Source organism: Plectrocnemia conspersa, unplaced genomic scaffold (assembly GCF_051122295.1).
Source record: "Plectrocnemia conspersa isolate PC_06_02 unplaced genomic scaffold, ASM5112229v1 ptg000007l, whole genome shotgun sequence".
NCBI lineage: Eukaryota > Metazoa > Arthropoda > Insecta > Trichoptera > Polycentropodidae > Plectrocnemia > Plectrocnemia conspersa.
In genome coordinates this window covers 12396885-12418835 of record NW_028277171.1, presented here as the reverse complement: position 1 = coordinate 12418835, position 21951 = coordinate 12396885, and the positions used below count along the sequence as shown (strand labels likewise).

At 28.8% G+C, this 21951-nt stretch overlaps 1 protein-coding gene across 5 annotated transcripts in view; it reads left to right on the top strand.

The window, feature by feature from the left end:
• LOC148233946 (cell adhesion molecule Dscam1-like) overlaps window positions 1-21951 on the top strand; it is a 215282-nt gene that overhangs the window by 65222 nt on the left and 128109 nt on the right. The window lies entirely within an intron of this gene.

Here is a 21951-nt window from a genome sequence, read left to right as displayed (position 1 = left end):
GAGAAACTGCTGCAAAAAATCATAGTTACTTCTTGTGTTTATGGCATGGTTAATTTTAAACAGAAAAAAAGGTGGAAAGCTACTAATTCTCAAAAATAAACGTATTAAAATAATTATATAAAAAACGGTTGATCAACTTTTTAAGCAATACTAATATTTAGAACTGTAATTTGTGAAACGGTTACTAGAAGTTTAGGTTCAAAATAATATAAAATCGCGCGTTGGGTGCCAAAAATAGAGCAGACGTGAGACTTCTACGACTTTAGATGAAGTAGCTTAAAATATATTAAGGGGAGTTATAATATTTCTTTCTTTTTATTCTTTTTTTGCAACCTGACAGGCTTTAGCTCAATGTGTTACAGCGGGATTAATATAATATTTACCCTAACGGGGTAAATATATCATTACATTTCATAATATATATTACAAATTAAAATGTTTTAAATAATTTCCGGACTTTACAAGTCAGAAAAGTATACATTTTATCAGTAAAACAATCCTTTTAAGTTGTAGACTTAATTCTTTAATCAGCTTAATCCGCCATTATATTTCAGCTATTGTAAAAATTAGAAAATCAACTCCCTAATTTTATAGTGTTGATTTTATATTTTTTTCAATAGCTGTCAGATTTTATATCTCTAAGATTTTTATCTTGAAGAAATAAAAAACTTTTAAAAATAAACTGGACACCATAATAACTGCTCTAGTTTAGATATTATCATGAAATTGATCCTAAAAATATATATTTTAAATATCTTAGCGAAGTTCATTAGCCAAATATTACTATTTTATTTACAATAGCGGCTTTTCAAAAAATAATAAATCTCAATAGTAGAGATCCAAAAACGTTTGAAAACTAAAATTTTAAAAATGTTTATTTTTCGGTTTTTTTATTTGGGTTTTTGAGAATCGATAACTGCAGTATTTTTATTGTTATCGTCATGAAACTAATTCTAAAAATAGATATTATAAATATCTATAGTTTATTAGTCTGATCCGCCAACTTAACATAGCGGGCTATTTGTAACATAAGAACTTATCTTGTTAAAAAATCCTAGAGCAAAAATTATCAAAATAAAAATTTTTTTAATAATAATTTTTTTTACATATTTTTTGTCATTTATATAGTTTTTTGAGGACAGGACCAATTTCATTGTTTTAATAATATTGTAATATTAATTATGTAAATGTATTTTTATTGGTCAGTCTAATACGCCGCCTTTATTTTAAAATTGGCTGCTATTTATATCTTAAAATCTTTAAAGTTATACATATTTTATAATTATTTTTTAGTATTTTTTGTCATTTGTGTGAATTTTTAAAGACCCGATATTAAACTACCGTAGTTTAAATAATCTCGTCATTAAACTTACTCGAAGAATATATTTTGGTAATATCTCAGCTTTGTCTATTAGTCAGTATGATTTGCAGGCATTTTTAAAAAATGAGGGCTATTCAAAACATAAGGAAATTCATTATATAAAGTTAATAGGACAAAAATATTCTATAATAGATAAAAAAATATACAAAAAATAAAATCAAAAACTTTTTTACACACGAAATCTCCCTAATTCTCGTGGCCGTTCCTGGACAAATTTTTTAATATTTTTTTACTGTTCTTACGGTAATTTTGTATATGCCTGAAAAAAATGTATTATACTTGTTTTTTTCATGATCAAATCAAAATACATATTTATAAAAGTTATTTTCTTCAAACATGTCTGATATTATGTTTACATACAATGTTTTAATCACACATTAATCAAATGATAATAGTCTAAAAACTTTTAAGTTGCCTAAAATAATATTTATATTATATGTACATATTAAATATAATGAAATGTAAAAGGTTGATATTTTACCTCATCAAATAATAAATACCACATTATATACGCACACAGAATCACCTCGAAAGGTAGCTCTATCAGTCAGGCCCTGCAACCTTTGTAATGACCACAATATATTACCGTTTCAAAGTGTTGAATAAGGAAAGTCGAGTTGTTAAATGAGGGCACGTTTGCGAGACGGATTATATATCTTCGATTTTAAATCGCTCGCTGAAGAAAGTAATGACGTAATACATTACAGATTTTTCCATAATACGTAGATGTATATTTGATAAATCCTTCATTGCGACAATAACTATTCGAGCATACATATATTAGAGAACTCAGAAGCTTAAAGTCCCTTTGTGCTCTTCAAACTTGGACGGGCTTAGCGACTCAATAGAAGGATTATTATTAAATATGAATATATACATATACAAACATACACATAGCTTATTGTTCCTTTTTAAATTACAATATATTGTGAGTAAATGGATGTTTTTCGTGTGAAATATCTTTGTGTAAATAAATCGGATTTGCTACGAAATAACGTCATGGAACTCAGTGCTACATATTTTTGTTAAAAATATATTTACTAACATATACATTTAAAGGACAGTTAGTTTAACATTATTTGTTTGTTTTAAGACTACCAAGCGGTTTTAAAATCTAAAATACCTTTCCATGGAATGAACATACATAACTTAACATTAATAAATATCATATATACATACAAAATTTATTATTTTATTATGATTTTTTTTACGTTTTTAATGAATAATTAATTTCTCTAGCTAAATTAAATATATTGGTTAAAATTTATTTTTATTTTTGCTATTCTTTTTTAAATATTGTTTATATTGTTCCTGGCCATTTTCTGATTAATTTAGACGGAGATTACTAGGCAAATATATATGTTTTTCATATATTTACCGATTCAGTTTATATCCTAGGTATGGTTATTTGCGTTATGCAAATCTTCATAGAGAATTTAGAGTAACTCTAGACATGACAAAACAATTACATAAATATATCTGCGCCGAAATTAAAGCAAATTCACATACAAATCAAACAAAAAATCTATTTAAACGATAAAATTGATCAATAGAATCGAGAGTCTCACATGAAACCATGGGTAATTGAGTACAGCTCAATAAATACCATAATGGATTTCGATATGGTTTTAACAAAGATGTAAATAATTTTGATAAGGATTATATAAAGCAGACATTTACAAAGAATCCAGAACTCTAAACGAATTAATCTTTGAACCAGATATCTTACCTGCAGACATTTATAAATCAATTAAAAAACTAAAAATGAACAAATCCCCATGTGGCGATAAAGTTTCGGCGAAAATTAATAATAAACTTGGACACAAGGGAATTACCATATTATGTAACACATGTAACAACATATGGAAAAGCCGAATATGGCCTCAATACTGGATATAAAACATCCACCAAAAAGTGGACAAATTAAAGAACAATTGCACTTATATCCTATTAAAATTAAAAGTCTATTATATGTAATTTAAGTAAAAAATAATATTTGCATAATTATATAGGTTGGCAAATTCGATTCTGCGACAACAAGATTATCTAAAAGCACCATATAAAGCGAGTCCAATAATTAAGTAAAATAAATAAAACAAATAATATTAACAGACACAAATCCAAAAACACGCCAGGATTTGACTTAATATCAGGAAAAATAATTAAAGAATTATCATAAAAAGAAATGAAAATTATCGCAATAATATTTAAAGCCATGTTAAAGTTAAAAAGTAGCAGGTATAATAATGATACCAAATCCAGGAAAACAACTCGAAGAAACAATGCCATATAAACCGATAAGTCTTGTTACCTGTGCTGTAAAAAATATTCGAAAAACGATAGTCGATAATTGAAAAGAAAATAATTATTTCTGATTACCAATTTGGATTCAGAAATCGAAAAAGATTATAAAAACAATCAGCAATGATTTTGAGAGAAAAGTTCATAGATATCATTCAGGCTTTTGCCAACATCTGGCACGATGGACTGTTCTATAAGATTCAAGTAAACCTGTCAAATAAAATTTGAAGCATATTAGAATCGTACTGAAGAGTTAGATACTTTCGTGCGAATGTGAATGCAATATCGTCTAGTTATTTTTTTGGTTTCAGAAAATCATCTTTCCGTTGGGTTGCAAAATATTTAGTTTAATTTGATTACTCAGTTGAATATGATAGTTAATAATCTGATGTAACATGTACTTTTAATTATATACGTCATGCTTATATATATTTTACAAATGTGTTTGCTACTGACCAATATTATTATTACACGCGGACACTTTGAGGCGGTCTTGTTACACATCTTACATATCTATTTAATATACAGCACGTGTCGAAGTAGGGTGATGATAGATGACATTTCGCCAGTGTGCCACCATGTCGCAACTCGAGGATGATTTATTATTTTTTATTTATTTCGACCTGGGCCTCTATAGAAAGTTTACCAGATTTATGAAGGCAGCCTTCACGTGAAAATTATATCTCCGGCACAAGGAACACAATGGCTGAAATTTAAGACGTGTTTTGATTAATTGCACAGTTTTGTGGCTGCCATGATTATTTATAAATTATTTATTCTCTCAATAATCATATTAAACTGCGAAATAATCACTTTGGGCAACGGAGGATCCTTTGCGCTTTTGTGTTAGTGCCAAGTCATGTATTCACTTAGTACACACTCGGACCTCGCTTAATTGATTTTCCGTGTATTTGATATAAATATTTTTTGAAAGACATATTTCTCGTCAATATGTCATAATTCGTAATTGATATCGTTAATAAATATTGTGAGAAATGTATTATTTAATCAACTCAAGCCATTATGTAGCGACAGGATTAGTTTATTGGTGGTACACATAAAGTTGAGAGGATGCTGAGTCAGCTTGCATATTATTCGCAAAGCTGATGATATTGGAAAAGTTTTTAAGATGAAAACCATGTTTCACATGACAAAAGTGATTTGTTATATAGCGAGCGTACAAAAGCATAATATTATAGTAAACGGGTGAGGAAAGCTTTATTGTTATTGTATTGTATTGGTAAAAATATTTGGGTCAAAAAATATATACTGATTAAATTATACTTTAATATTTTTATATGATTTTATATTATTGCCCAAATCGTGATCAATTTATTAAATTAACTCATTAGAAAATGATTTTATTTTATACAAAATTTGCTTAATCTATATGAATATAGTAAAATTTAACAAATTATATCTAAAGTTTAAAACGTCGACGTATGTATCTATTACAATGTAATATGTTGAGTGCTTCTTCCAACTTTTATAATATACTGTACATTATTTTTATAATAATACAAGAGCTTATTTTTATTTTAAACCTTTCTACATAAATTTATAACAAATATACATTTGATTTATAATAAATATACAGTTTAGCTTGTATTATAGACCTAGAATCCATGCTAAAAAATAATAAAAAATTGTAATATTAATTAAGCAATGATATTAGTTTTGCATTTTTATAACCAATATACATTCATGCATTTTTATTAAAGAGTAATAATAAAAATGTAAGTTGATTAAAATGGAAACGGTAAAGAAAAACTATTTATATAACTAATAAAAAGGGCTTTAAACGAGATGTTTCTTTTCAAAGCATTTACATACCGTTTTTTCAAACGTTGCAGTGGTACTTTAAAATATCAATAAAAATTAAAGCAAGATTTTCACTTCTGCATCAATAATAATAAAAAATAAACGTTTTTATTATATAATATGATAAATATAGTGTGTTTAAGAATTTACATTTCTATTTAATTGTAATTAATATTGCACGATAGAAACCTCATGAATTACAATCGTAACGACATAGATTCAATTTCAATTTGGCGTCGAGGGAGAGAGATAGAGGCTCTTTAAGGACTCAACCAAATACACAACTTTGAGCGAAAGCTTCGGGCCATTCACAACTGAAAACCCTTTAAAGACGACCTAACACCATTATGAATGAGTAGTCTCACGATTTCGGAAACTCGCTATAATAATGCCTTTGAATCGTTTGAGACCGCCAGAATAAAGTGTGGTGAAAAATATATAGCCAGCTATTTATTCTCCCGGGACCATATTGCGCATCCTTGAATAACCGGGGTCAGATAAGGCGTGTTATTAAACCAATTATTCATTTTTATGAACGTACCTTTTGTTGTTTTTTTGCACCCTTCTTCATCCTCCTCGTCTTAAGTACATATACATACATTTCTGTCTACTAGGGACCTCATGTTTTAAACATTTGCAGAATCGAGATTTGTAAACGTTGCGCATATATGATTTATAACGAATTTATCACGCTTCAATCGAAACGAAAATAACGATTTTCAAACATGTGCTGTTAGATAAGCATATGTGTGTATTTTACTGCGTTTGTTTGTTTGTCTTGATATTTTGGTATTATTTTTTGTATTCGACTGATATTATTTACGGGTATTAAAATCACAATGATTGTAAAGTCATGTAAATTAAGGAATATATCTTTATGCATCTGTTTTGATTTCAGATTGCATTGTGTTTCAAAAGAATGTTTTATTCAACGATTCGTTTACTTCAACTTATTCTTTGTTCGCGTCTTATTGTTAGATGTTTGAATTGAAATGAGCGCTTTCACTGTAACTAATAAAATTTTTACTTATCTCGCAATTAGACATATTTTAAGGTATATGTTACTGTAACTGTTCAACAAAGGAATTCTATCTTTAATTTACCATATCCGCTATTCCCGGGATTATATTATAAAACTGCAAATACTTGTATGTTATGTTTCACAAAATTATTTTTGATTATATGATTTAAATATTTTGTATTATCATTATACTATATGTATTTTAATAATTTAAAAATCATGTTCTAAAAAGGTTTTCCAATTTTTTTTCATTAAGACTTTGAAAAGATGTCCCGTGTATAATTACAATGGTACTTAAAATAAATACATAAAATACTTTTTCCACTTTTACGCGATGGGAATTAATATTTAAGCGGCCATTTTTCATCTGTTTACTTTAATTATTCTTTGGCAATCATCGCAGAATTTCCATTAGGGACTTATTTGCTCTCCGATTGTTTCAACGAAAATCTTTTGTTATTTTTATTCAATCGTTTGCGTCTGAAACTTTCCTGAAAGAATATTGTAGTTATTATATAATTTAACAATTATTATAAACAAAACGATTATTCTGTATATATAAATCTACTACACTTTCGGAAAATCTTTGAATGAGATAATTGCGTAATACTACTAAGTAAAACAGCATTGTCGTTGAGTACGTTTTTATCAAATGATTTGAGTAAATATTCAATTATCTTAAGTACATTGGATTGAATAATATATCGACACATCGTGTAACTTAAAGAAGTGTGAGTGGGTTCGACTGATAAACGCTAGAGCACAAAAGAATTGAACGAACGCCTTCAAGTCTTCTTGTAAAAACATTTTCCTTCCGCTTTTTTTCTTCTTCTTCGTACAACGGCGTCTTTCAATACATAAACTATTTTCTCTGGTGCTTTTCTCTTTTTCGCGAAAGCCCCCGCCTCTCTAGATTACCAGGACAAAAAATAGAAAGAAAAACAGGGACCGAGTTCCATAGGGGACGTTTCGCGTAAATGGTTTTTGAGTGAGGTCCAAACTTAACGGCCATTAGTGGACGTTGTGGTGTTCGATAATGACCTGATAATAAAGACTCGTAAAATAAATAGATGGATATAGTAAACCACGTATAAGTTTTGTTTCGAAAATAAAAAAAAAACATTTGTCTGATATTGAAAGACGTAACTTTGCCTAGTGTTTATTATAACTATCTTTAGGAATACAAATGTGTGCGAATCATATACTTTTTTTTTGTGTAATATTTACGATTTTTCATTGACGCTTTTCTCAAATGAATATGGTGAATTTTACTATGTTGTCTAGTCTATTAGAAATTCTCTGCATATTTATATTACATAATATGTTTGACAGAATAAAGATAGGCTTTAGGGAGGATTTCAGTTTCGTGCTCGGAGTAGCGTGCAATGGATTAATAGTGCAAACAGAAAACACTTTCTTGAATAAATTAACGTCATATTTTGATTGGAATCGCTAGCGACATTAATTTATTTATATGCACAAAATTACCATTTAATCTATCTATTGATGTTGTGCTGCTCATTCTGTTAATGATTTATGGCAGAGCACGCAACTCATGCAATAATATCGGTTATTGATATTATATACCTTCTACATAATGTATATAATAAGCTAAAAGTAAATGCAGACGTAAAACATTCAATTATCGTAATTTTTTTGTTGCTAAATATTAGTAATACAACCTTCTTACTATTTTTATTGCTGGGGAATATTTAGCTAGAATATATAATATAATAAACAAAGGGATCTAACCTTGTTCATGAAGTATCGTATTTAGTCTTAATCCTATGGGTGCTTTTGATCTTGTATGTTGCTTTGTTGAATTATTTAATACTAGTTTAAGCACTTCTCGTTACGCGTTTATCATATATGGCTTAACGGGTGTTTTCAGTCGTTTGTTAAAAAAATTCTATGTGTGTATTGTGTAATATACAGTCAAAATAGTGACAACTTAATACGTGTGTTATAGTAAACCTTATTATTGTACATAAATAATACTTTCACACTTTAAGACAGAGAAAACTGCATTTAGGTTTAGGTAAGCTAATTTAAAACTGTTAAACTGTTAACTGCCATTCAATACGATCTATTTATTGAAGCATCTATAGCAAATAGTGCACGAATAATAATATAAAAATATTTCACAAATGGAATTTATTAAAATAGACTTTAACATTAAATTGGTTCTATTTGTAACGTATGATCTAAGAATATTGCACTTCATCGCTATCAACAAAATATAACCGCAAAAACATTTCTTAATTTTTATTTAATCAGCAAGATAAATTAAATGCCTATAACTTAAATAAAGTAGTTAAAACTTACATTTATTTACTTATTTGTAGGTTTTACGAATCCCATTATAAGTTACTATATATTTTAAATGCTAGAGATTATGTATATATTTTAAACGATTGAGTTTCTTAATCTTTCTGCTCTTTTAAGTCAGTAATGAAGACGTTTTTCAGCAGTTTAACCCTTTGATTACCGAGTCTTTAAATTACTATCTAAATATCGATAAAGTAAATAATTAAAAAATATATGTCTAAAAAAGGTTATTAACCTATAAAGGTAAATAACATCTATACAAAATGATATTTACCTGTTATGTAAAGATACTATTTAAACTGTATTCGATTCTTTATTAAATAATAAATTCAGATTCAGCAATTTTTTAAAAAAATAATCAGATTTTGGAGACTGAAAGGTTAAAGAAATCAGATTGTTAGGAGAATAATTCAGGTTTATAGCATTACATTATATATTATGTATATATTTTTATGAGCAGTATTAGTGTTGCATTTTGAGCTTTGCTTGATCTAGTGAGAATAACAAATGAGAAAATATTTCATAGCCCTATTTTTATAAGTGGTGTACTTTTATTCAATTATGCAATGGTAGTCACGCATCATCGTGCAAGAAAATTGCACCTTTTTGATTAATTAGTGAAGGAATTAGACGTTGCAGTTATCGATTTTATCGTTTTTTTACATTAAATTTTAGTTACAATGAAACCAAACAGACTTCTATAATTTAATCTTGTTTTGCTTTAATTATTGTGCGTACCATTTTATGCTATACGGTGGCTTTCTTGGGACTATACAATACGATGGTTGCTATTTTTAAAACACTCGTACAATTATACAAAATTTTAAATAGTGCCCAACTATTATGGTCATGAATAAATGTATCTGTTATTTTACATTAGTGCTACATACAAGTTTATTTTATACATTTATAGGGTGAAGCACGATTTTGCTTACTTAGGCGTGGCGCTTAACTATTATATTAGGACGTTAGAATTATAATTTTCACGCAGAAACTAAGGGTGAAATAACGTTATGCTAGAGACTGCAACGAGTTAAAGCATTTAATTATTTTAAATATACATATAAAATAAATATAAATGGTTTGTCGGTGACACCCGAAAGATCTGGTTTCGACTCCAAATTGAACGCGAGTATTTTTCAATGTTTATTGTGTCTGGGAGATCGGAATTAATGAATATTGAATGTAATGAGCGTCGCAGATTAAGTTTTCCAAAGTTTTATTAATCTCATGAATGTACATTTTTTTCTTAAATACGTTTATTTCAATAATATAAGTAATTTTACACACTAATTATATATGTATATGCTTGTTATTGGTTTATAACCATTTTCATGTTTACAAATTTGTATTAGCTGTAATTTGGTATTTAACTTATTACAATTAAAACGAAAGAAAAATAAAAATATAGGTGAAAAAACAATATATTAAGTACATTTCAGTATTCATTATTTAGAGAAACAACATAGCTTCTATTTTTAATGTATGAGCGTAGCAGATAGTCAGGTATTTTGTATTTGCACAGTTTATGAATAAAACTGGCATGCCATACTGTGTCAAACATTAAAAGACCCGCACTTTTTCATATTAAAATTAGCGCATATATGTTCCGTCAAACTATTTAGTAAATGTGTTGTCGAGTGATTTTTGCGGAAACCAAACTGTATGTTAATAATTTTATTCCCTAGAGATTCAATCAACTATCAACTGATGGAGCGATAACTGGTTGGATTTCTAACCTTTTGCTATTAGAATATTTGTCCAACTATTCTTAACTTATTATAGTTTTAATTTCTAAAAACACAATTTTTTATTTTATTAAACTATGTTATCTACAGCCCAATTGTGCTCTTTTTTATTTTGCAAAATTAACCTTTCGATCTTTATGTTATTTATATCAGCCATGACCATAATAATTAATAGTAAACATACAAATTTATTAAGAAAAATCACTTTTTATTTGCCGTAACTCTAGATATTACTAATATTTATACGCCTGTAGATTTTCTCAATTGAATTTACTCCTTTGTAATTAATACGAATAATTTGTTATACTAATATTTTTTTGAGCTCTTAAATATTAAATACAAATATTTAGATTATTATTAATATCATAAAAAATAATATTTTTATAACACACATAATTATTAGCACCGTACGATCTTAAGCGTAATATTTTTACGAGAAAGGTGTGAAATATAGAATTTATGTCGCATTCATTCCTTTCATATCTCTTCGTACCACTCGTTTCACCTAACCTAACCTAGAATAAGCTCATTGATCTTAGGACAAAAAGTTTACTACAGTTGGAGTTTTACTCAGAAAGTAGCGAATTCTGCCTATTCTTATATTGTACAACTACTGCAATTTTAATTCTGTTTGCAACAACGTATCTATGCAAATCGGTACTTTTAACACCTGTAATAATGAAAAAGATTTTTTTATATCGATTATAAATCTATGTGATTTGTTAAATCCACACCAAATTTAATTTCCTACAACATAATTTTACATTATTGATAGAAATAAAATTGATATTATTAGGAAAAGCTGAAATTTTTTGCTTAAATTCAAAATTTAAACTACACCACTGACAGTATCGCACAATTTTAATAGCGAATGTGTAAATTGCTAATCTACATACATTGCTAAATAAAAGCGTATAGCGCTTACAGAGTATTGCGTTTGCACATACACACAGACATCGCTAAAAAAGCGGCAAATACCAGCACAAAAGCTCACCAAGCAATCGGAAACAAGCGAAAGCTCGCTTCAAATTCGTCAGTGCTGTGCGGAAAAAGCTCGCGCGCGCGAAAGCTCACTGATACACGCTGCGCGAATTTCACGTGATGCACTATCTACATACCTATATATTCTTCTCGCGCGCCGTAGGGATATTTTACAATTATGAGCACTTTCACGGGATGAATCCTGTAAAAGCCATTCCATTATCCAATGTGGATAGATCCTTTTGATGGCGTTGCCGTTCGTCGAGGTGGTTCATGTACCTACTATTATAAAAAAGCTTTGCCTAGAGAGAGCACCGCCGTTGCGGCAGGCACTTGTGAGAATTTCGTATCTGCTAATGCGGTGAATAATGCTGCACTCGGAGGCTTTCAGCGCTGAAACACTCCCGGGATAATTTCAGACGTAATTCGGCCTATTAAGTACGGGAGCCAATTATTGAAATACCAAGCGTAGGAGCGTTCTATACATAGACATGCGATGCAGGTTAGAGGAGCTTTTTTCTTACTATTAGCAGTAATGCCATTGAAGAAGTTTTTTTATAGTAAATAAACTGTAACATAAGGCAAAACTTCCTTTCGTAACACATGCATTTTTACTATTCCCACACTTAAACGCATATCATCAACCTTGGACAACTTTTTAAAATAACATTTATGACTTAAACATGTTCTTTAAAGAAGCTTCAATAAAAATATATGATTTTATCGTTTTTTTTTTAATATCAACATTTAAGAGAAAAGCCATATTTTTCTATTTACCATTTTATTTTTTAAGCTTTTGCTGGATTTTTCTTAAATTTTGTTGTTTACGACTTTTGTTTCAATGATATTTTTAATAAAAATATTATTGTCAAAACTCAACATGTCTTTGTTAGTCTTAATGCTGTTTTTACAGCTTTTTTTACACCATTTTTTTAACCTTTTTAGTTGTTAGTTAATTTAAACAACTGGAGTGAATATGTTTTAGGTATTTCTGTTGTTTTTATTTATTATTATTTTTTATTGCATTTATATTTAATTATTGCTTTTATTTAATTTACTTATTTTTGTATTAGTGTGTTTTATAAATTTATTTTAACACTTTTCTATTATTAGGTTTATTTTTTTATGTATTATTCCGCTTATGTTGGGTTTTTTTTTAATTAATTCAGAGGCTCTCAATATTTTTTGTTACGTTAATTTATTTCGTACTCTTTAATTTATTGATACTATTTTCTATAGATAGATCATATATGTTAAATCAAATTAAAAACATATTACATAAATATAATATGTGAATATATAACGATATGGAGTACATCAAAACAATGAAAGATCGATCTCCGTACACCCGTTAATATAATATGTCAGAGAAAAAATGCTTTTTAGAAACATACTTAATGGTTTAAAATTAAAAACGGCAGAAAACCTAAATAGTCTATCTATATCAAAATAATACATAACCTGTTATTTCACCTAATAATTTATAAATCAGTGCTGTAAATGTAAATTTGTAATAATAGGATGATTAAAAATTAATTGAAAAGGATACAAATTAGTATAAATTGGTTCTAGGCTAAGCCGAATACATAAAAATAGTTGATTTATAATTTCACTAGTTTAATCAGTGAAACTGTATCTCTTAACTACTTGGATAATTCAATACAAACACATTCGGAACATTGTGTCGTCCTACAGCTGTTATGAAAATTTAAGGTAACTGATTTAGTTATACACAGCTCTATACTACCGTTAAAATATAATTTGCCTGTTGCAAAATGTTCATTTGCTATCAAAACCCAAACCTAACCTAAACGAATTATCTTCGTTTATAATAAATTAATTTTTTTTATTATAAATTGTATTTTCTCAAGTAGAAAAATAAATTTACTCGGTTATGATTTCACTTAAACGCCAGTAAAAATAAAACTTCACTGAAAATATTTATTTATTTTCCGTTGATTTTTTACTAAGTAGCACATTATTTACACTTTTTGACTTTTTGCTGCCATTATTTTCCTCATATCTTTCATTAAAACTATATTAAAAATGTAAATATTTTCCTGAATTTCATCAAGATAAATACCTTCAATTTAATTTTTAAATGCTACATACCTTCGATATGAAATTGATATCCGGACGATTTTTTTATAATTGCAATAGTTTCTCTTTATTAGTTCGATTTTCGCTACTGCGGCAAAGAAAAGTTTTTTGTAAGTGGATTGATATTAAATTCAGAAATTGTGTTTTTCTTATCTGCAAAAAATCTTACTTTTTCAATTTCAAATTGAAATTCTAAGATTCCCCAAGTCACCTTTTCCATTACGTTAAAAGATCTTCTAAAATATATATAAGACACTCCCCTAGCGACTAGTATTTCACGCTCGTGAATTATGCAGCATAATATATCCCAATTTCATAAAACACTAACCGTACTAAGAAAGCAAATCATAATAAAGGTATTTTGCGGGTTTAATACGCGTTTGACAATTTCAAAGAAAATATAATAAAAAAAATATATTTTTATTTTCGCTTTATAAATCTTAAATGGAATATGTGTAAAAGCTTTCGGAAAGCTTTTAGGTTAGCTACTATAGAGATAGGTTTCAGTTCATCGTGTCAGTGTACGTGTGTGTATTTTCCCTCTCACTATTTTACACCGGGAGAGCCTTGATTAATAGTCTGCAGTTACTCAGGGATGAAATCCTCTATGTCAATTTTCAAGCTAGAATTTTTCCAGGTTTTCCTAGGTGCAAAGTTAGTAGTATTTTTTCACACTGAAAACGAAAACGAACCTTTTGAGCGTTCGGCTTAAAGGAATCTGTCTTAAATATATTTCTTCGCTCGTTTCATGTTGAGTTTCTGAAAGCTTATTTTTTACACAAAGCAATTTTAAGCGAATCCTTCAATGTGTATTTACGTCTTTCGGTACGCTTGTTCTAAGGGTGTATACATTATTATATATGCATTACATAATTTTCAACAACAATAAAATTATTTTACGAGTATCCCACCTTTATAATCCGGATTATACGATGCGAGGGAAGGTAACATATTTTATGATCTTACAAAGAAATTAATTGATTGTTGTGTAGTGTTGTCTATGTGAACGATTTATTTATATATTGCTAATATCATTTACTTTTAATTAACTAGCACGTTACTAGTAAATTACAATTTCTATAACATACATTTACTTTTGAGCTCAAATTGTGACTTTGTCCTACAATACATTTTATCCGACCTTTTTTATTTCGGTCTCAACTACCGCTAAGCGCTCCCCGCAGTACAGAATTTGCATTCAGTTGGGCAAAAGTGTTCTAGGAAATTTTATGTTCTGCCCAGATACTAAACCGCAGTACAGCTATATAGTACCGTTGTATAACGATATATAAAAAGAATAACTCGTACGGTCTAATAATCGGTTAATGGTTCATTAAATAATCTCGCCCATGGTACATTGTGAACAATATGAGCTTAGTATGAATTATAATAGGTTATAGATTTGTTTTAAATTGTATTAGATTGTTAACACGTACATATGCAACTCTATTAATTATAAGAAGCTTATATGCCTAAAAACAGTGTTTTTATCTTAAATGAAAAATTTAGTAACACTATTTGCATTTTGATACAATTGACTTAAAATAAATATTTATTGAGTTTATATTGTAATTCCTTTACTATTTTAATTTAAAATAAATTAGAATTTCTTAATCGATAGACAGTTACTAAACTAATCTATCATGAAAACGATAAAATTTGTAGTTTAAAAAATATGGTGATGTCTAAGTACATACATATAAATTTATTTACCTTAAGTTATAAAATTGTAATAATAAAATAAATCTCATTTACTCCTTAAATTGTATACAAAAAAACACACAAATTATTAATTTTTTATTAAGTATTGTTTTAGAAAATACTGTTTATTTTTAGTTTTAAAATAGTTTTTATCATATACAACATATTTTAAATTTGTTATTTTACCAGCTATTTCAAAATACAGTTCTTTTGAAACAAAATTATTTTTGGATGTTTCTTATAAATACATTTAGTTAATTAATGAAAGCAAATATTATTTTCTATATGAGATGTAATTTGTTATTTACAGTTTTCGTTTGAATCCGTAATATATATACTATTTCCAAAGAGTCTGTTTATAGTCCATTAATATTAGCTTTGTGTTTTTGTATATTTTGCAATTAGCTTCATGTTCAAGCTTATTTATCTTGATTAAATATGTAAAGATTTTAATCTGTGTGATAGCTGAGTGATGCAAGTAAAATTATTGTTTTATAAATTATTTTAAAACAAGTTTTAAAATTAACCGTATAATATTCTAAATATTTATTCTAAATATTAAATTTATATGAATACATGTATTATTGTCATCTACGTCATGTAAATTTAAGTGGTCTTGAAGATCTAGTTGAACTCATAAGCTGGACTCGATCGACAATCCAAGTAAAACTTCTTGTATCTCTGGCTTCTAATGGTAGTCTTTGTCAATTTGAGTTGTTTGTCGTCGTGATATCATCTGGACGACCCGGTTGTCTCTGTCCGTTTCTCATCTCGACTCGTCTCTGATATTGCTTTTGACCCTCTGCCGATGTGACAAAGTGTCGCATCTTTTATATTCATGATTTAAGACGTCTCTGCGAATCATAGATGAGGATGTTGGTGAGTCAATTTCGTTTCTTGATGATCCAACCAACGAAATATGGTTACGCCTAGAAGTGAAACTGCTCCAAAGATTGTTTATACAATGTGTAAATCACAACAGTGGTTTTTATGCAAGTAGATTCATTGTCTATCACGCACCCTTTACGCTCAAAATAGATTTTTATTCAAAAAATAAATTAACGGGAAGGGCTAACTTATGTGATAAGTGATAAGTTTAACATTGAGTTAGGCCTTTTGTCAAAACGAGATGTTATTTCCATTTCATATGTTTGAAAGGATCGTTAGACGTCCCACAAAAGCATATTAATGGGGATTAACTCAATACGAAGGATGATATCAGAAAAAAGTTTAATTTACTCTTAAGCATATTTATTTATTAGGGTAATAAAAACTTAAGAATAAGTTATTAATATTCATTAGAAATATGTCTTAGAATATTCTAAAAAAAATGTGACCTAATACTTTTTATACAATTAATGCTCAACGTGCAGCCACTTTCTTGAGTTATTTAATAAATTAAATCAAAATATTGACTGACATTTTTTTAACTGTAGAATTTATGCAACCATTTGGAAAAGGCGTTTTGATATTAATTTGTTTTTTCTGTTGCTGCTTGAAGAACTTTAATATTTTTAAGTTTTAGGCATGTGTGTTATTATATATAGCAAATTATGAAAGTGTTGAAATAGTAAAATTTTTACTTAACCAAACTTTATTATTACAGTATTCAGATTTTTCTAAGTGCATTTTAGTAGGCATTATGTCATAGTATTATTAAACTGACACATAAACTACGTTACGGTTTTTTTTATTTTATCCTTGCAAAGAAAACACGTGAACTAAATGCCAAGAAAATATGCCACAGTACCAATTTTCATTGACATTTTATCGTTCAGTAAATTCAGATATTTATATAATTAGCTTATTTTGCCATTCTATATTTACGAGGCTACTCATCTTGTCCAAGCTCTTCCTGGCGAGAGAATTTTAAATTCATTTAAAAAATCATTATTATTGATACTAATGTATTATAATTAGATAATTTTTTCTTATGGTGTATGTTACGCCAGTTACAGTTAGGTGTACAATAATATATTAAAGATAATCGCTCGTACTAGTAAATAATCGGTTGATGGTGCATTAAAGAACCTCACCGGTGGGATATTGATAAACAGTATGAGCTTGGGATTAGTGTACTGGGCCAGGGATGAGTGTACTGGGTGGTCCATAAATGGGATCTTAGCGCTGGAAATTTATGACAGCGCCGTGGGGACATGAACGAGGCCCTAAAATTTCCACCTCCGCCCCTGGAGTTCTCCAGATGAATAATAAAAATATCTTCGTACGTGTCGACGCCGGACCTCTGCAAGTGAGTTATTTAACGAACAGAATGTCGAATACTTACCTCGAATTTTAAACAGATCTGAATTATATACACGTGCTTACACGGGCTCGTGCTCAGGTATGTGAGTAGTAACGATATATGTATCTAATATATAATAGTATAATATATCCAGCAGCTACTTGACAGTTTGACTTGCCAAGAGTCGTTTAATAAGACGAGATTTACTTTCTTGGAGCGTCTCTTTACTTCATAAGCGAGTTCTTCGTTGTCTCTGAGTATACGTATGTGTGTGAATAATATGTATATTTAATAGTGTTTCAAGAGTCTTGAACTTAATAATTTATCAGTATTTGAAATAATGTATTGTATACTCTAAAAATATTTAAAAGCTAGTCAATTTTAATTTAGGCTTTTACATATGTATCTGCTTTTTTGTCGCGAGATATGTTGCTATTCATTTTGTCACAAAGTTTTTTGTATATGTTACATGACTTTTAAACTCTTTCCATTGTGTGTTAGCACACCTGTATCAAGAAAATTTAACAACATATCATTCACGTATGCAAATTTAAGCCCAAGCTCCAATTACATGACAGTGCGCCTTCTGTTTGTTCTACTAAACAAATTATATCTTGATAAAATTTCATTTAAAATATGTGTTTGCACCTCACATTTTTATAGATTCAGTAAATAAACGTTACATAAAAATATAAAATATAAAAGATATTCCCAGATCCCAGGATACGTGTGGATAAACGTTCCAAATCAGTATACTTGACGAAGTGTTGAGAAATAAAGGCTTGTTGGTGGGTGAAATAGCCGTAGGGCTTGTGGCTCAGATGCGAATAAATTGATTACAATCCTACGTCTTTCTTCGTTCCCCGCAATTCAATTCCCCGAGGCACCTCAATTCACGCCGATGTTAGACCACAGACACTCGGAGAGGATGAGAGAGGGAGCATGGACTCTTAAACAACTGTATACCATAGTAAAACCAGTGGCTGCTTCATTATTCTTAAGCATTTGCACATCGTTACAGAGACTCTCGGCTAAACCTCGAAATTCAAAAGCGACGGACTTCCCGAGGATTTTTAGTATTGTATATTGAATTGATGATAAGTAGTATATTAAACAAGAATATCCAACCTTTTGAGAATTGCTGTATGCTCGATATTTAAGCAAGACCATGAGCTCAGTAGTAAACTTAATAAGCCGTAAAGAAAAACTTTTTTAAAACTCAAATTATTTATTTTATTTTAGCTACATTGAAGGCATTAACTTAAATACATACAATGCATAAATAAAATCAATTCTATAAAAATACATATAGCAAAAAAAACAATATTTTTATTAAGAAGAAAGTTAGATTTTATTTTACATGTGGGTTAAAAAGTAATAAAACCGCGGATGTTATGTTCTACAGAAATATATATTTTACGAATATAGTTATGATATAGGTTTTGACGCTAGAATCAGATATCAAATTTCTAGTGTAATAATTAACGTATTTTAGTAATATGTATAATACAAGTAAATGTATATCATGTAACATATATCACACAGGGTTTGACGTATTAAAATATAATATGCGCCGCCATATTAACAATTGATACCTTTAGGAACAAAGGTATTTTATTGTCATCAAAGGGAACCTTTGTTTTTGATAAAATATTCAAGTTTTTGCTACGCATACAAAAATATGAATATTGCATGATATAAAAATGAAATGTGATATCTTCGGATATAAAATAATTGGATTATTTATCACCCCCATTGATATTTTGCTTTAAGACTTGCACGCGTGTAGTATTTGATTCAATTAGAGTTTGAAAAGGCTCGAATTAGGAGAAATCCGACGCTAGGCATCGGTATCTTCTGGTTCGATCAACAAGTTGTAACTTTTGGTATTCTGTGGGCGCAAAGCTGAGCAGAACTTTTTCGGCAAGACGCCAAAAACAACATTGTGTTGAGTTTTCCGGACTTTCCCTTTGGCGGAAATCGCGAATACGTGTGAAAAACGACTACCACGATCTAAACTCTCCAGGGGGGTAATGGAGCGTGGACGTTGACGATATCATACCCAAAGAGTTTGGTATTAATGAAGAAAGGTCGGTGATTGAAGTGCAAGATAAAAGTCGTACTAAAAGCTCTTTTAGCAATGGCTAGTAAAACGAATATATAAATACGTTTATTTCAATAACATAAATAATTTTACAGATATACTAATTACATATCATATTTATGATACTGGTTTATAACCATTTTCATATTTTACATTAACAAAATTTTTGTGGTTATTATTAAAGGAAAAAAATAGAAAACCTTTTAAAATTCAAGCGAAAAAAATTACAGGAAACATTAAATTTGTGATAGTTTGAATACATTTTATTAGAGAACTGGAATTATATATATGTCGTCTTTAGCCTCTAATGCAATATGTGCTTTGGCATTTTGTATTTGTATTTAAATTTAATGTTGTTTTTATCATAGTCACCGATAGCGTTGATTCGCGAGATATTTTTATAATGTTTTTTGGTATATCAATGACAGTGTTCTTTAATTGTTGTTTTTTTAAAGCTAATATGCATTATTTTAAGATTAGTATAAAAATGTGTATTATATATTATTTTAATATGTTTTTATTACTAGTGTTACTCCACACACAAACAAGCATATAATAAAACGGGTATAATATTACGGGTAAATATTTTTTTATTGTTAACGCGCTTTTTCTATTAAATATTGATCATAAAGCCGCAATGGCGGCAAGTTCTTTAGAGCAAATTTCCAAAATATGTTTATTAAATTTAAGCTTAAAGTCCAAGTGTAAGCTCAGGCATTTGATGCTTGTTTTCCATTTGGGTTATTGCTCTCTTCATTTAGGAGAAGTGGTAATTCTGAGCTAATTTTGAGAATTTAATCATATTTTCTTATTCACTTCGTTTTTAGTTTTATAGTATTTTATGTTTTAAGTAAGTTCGTACGATACAGAAAAGGCGTCAGCTAACATCTCTAAAATGTTTATTTTTAAGCAATTGAGTTAATTATCATTATGAACTATCTGTTGGTTTTAGCTTTTTAAGTTTACGCGTGTGCGTTTTGTTTATAATGTTCTAAATTTTATCGGTAATATCATCAGTCAGTTTGTTTATTAAAGTTTTTAATTGCAGAGATTTAGTTTTTTCTACTGCTAATTTATCTAATAATCGATGGAGTAAGTATAATATAATTATGAAAATTTTTACGCGTCGGCGCTGATGATATTTTAACTTGTTCGATTACGGTTGTTAAGTAATTAATATCATGGTCAATAGTTTTAGTGTCTGTTGGGGCATAGTTCTGTCGCCTAACCACTATATAGGACTCGACAATACTCTTGAAACCCTTCTCAGCCTTACCTTTAAGGTGGTCCGAGGACATAGCTTGGATGCATTGCATATCTGAGATATGCAATGGTCCAAGATCATACTATTTTATTCTGCTATTAAAGTATTTTTTGCTTTACTGCTTCTGTTTTTTACTTTTAATTCAGTCGAAAAACTAAGTGAAAATTAATCGTTTTCGTGTCAATTTTCGATTTTTAAAATTTAATAATGTAAAGGATATAAGATTATATATTATTCCAAGAAAATTATTTAATAGTAAGAATTGTGCTAGTTTTTAAAGGAATAAAGAAACACATTCTAACCAGGTTTTATCATACTTTTATTATAAACTCTCTATTTTAATATATTTATATATGAATAGAAGATTTATTTAACAGATTTTCTGTAAAAACAATTTTTCACACAAGCTTTTATTTTTAATATAACAGACATCTAGTTTTATGTATGAATCAAAATTGCTGTATAATTTTTAATTTAATAAGGAATAATGAGGCAAACCATTGATCTTATATAAAGATATAACTATTCATTGTTTTTTTATATATGTTTTGTATTAAAACATATAATTAAAATTTCATTTTATTTTCAGAACCTTGATTTTTTAACGTATACTAGTATGAAAGTAATTAGGGAAAAATATAAAAAATATATGGGAGGTAGTTATGCAAAACATCAACACCGCCCAAGAAATTATTCTCGCACTTAACCATTGCAAACTGATATCAGGGGTCCTCTCGTTTTTATTACCTTCCCTCCCTGCGGCCCTCTGGGAGGACCTCTCGTTTTGAATCTGAAGGGGAGACACTCCCCGCGCGCTGCCAAAATCCAGCTCTCGTCGGCTTAAAACCAAATTTTAAAACATCACTCCTACCTACCACCCTAGCCATACCCTCATTCCAGTGCCACAAACCCTAATCCAGAGCTCCCGTGTCGAAGGACTCGGAACTCGAACGACC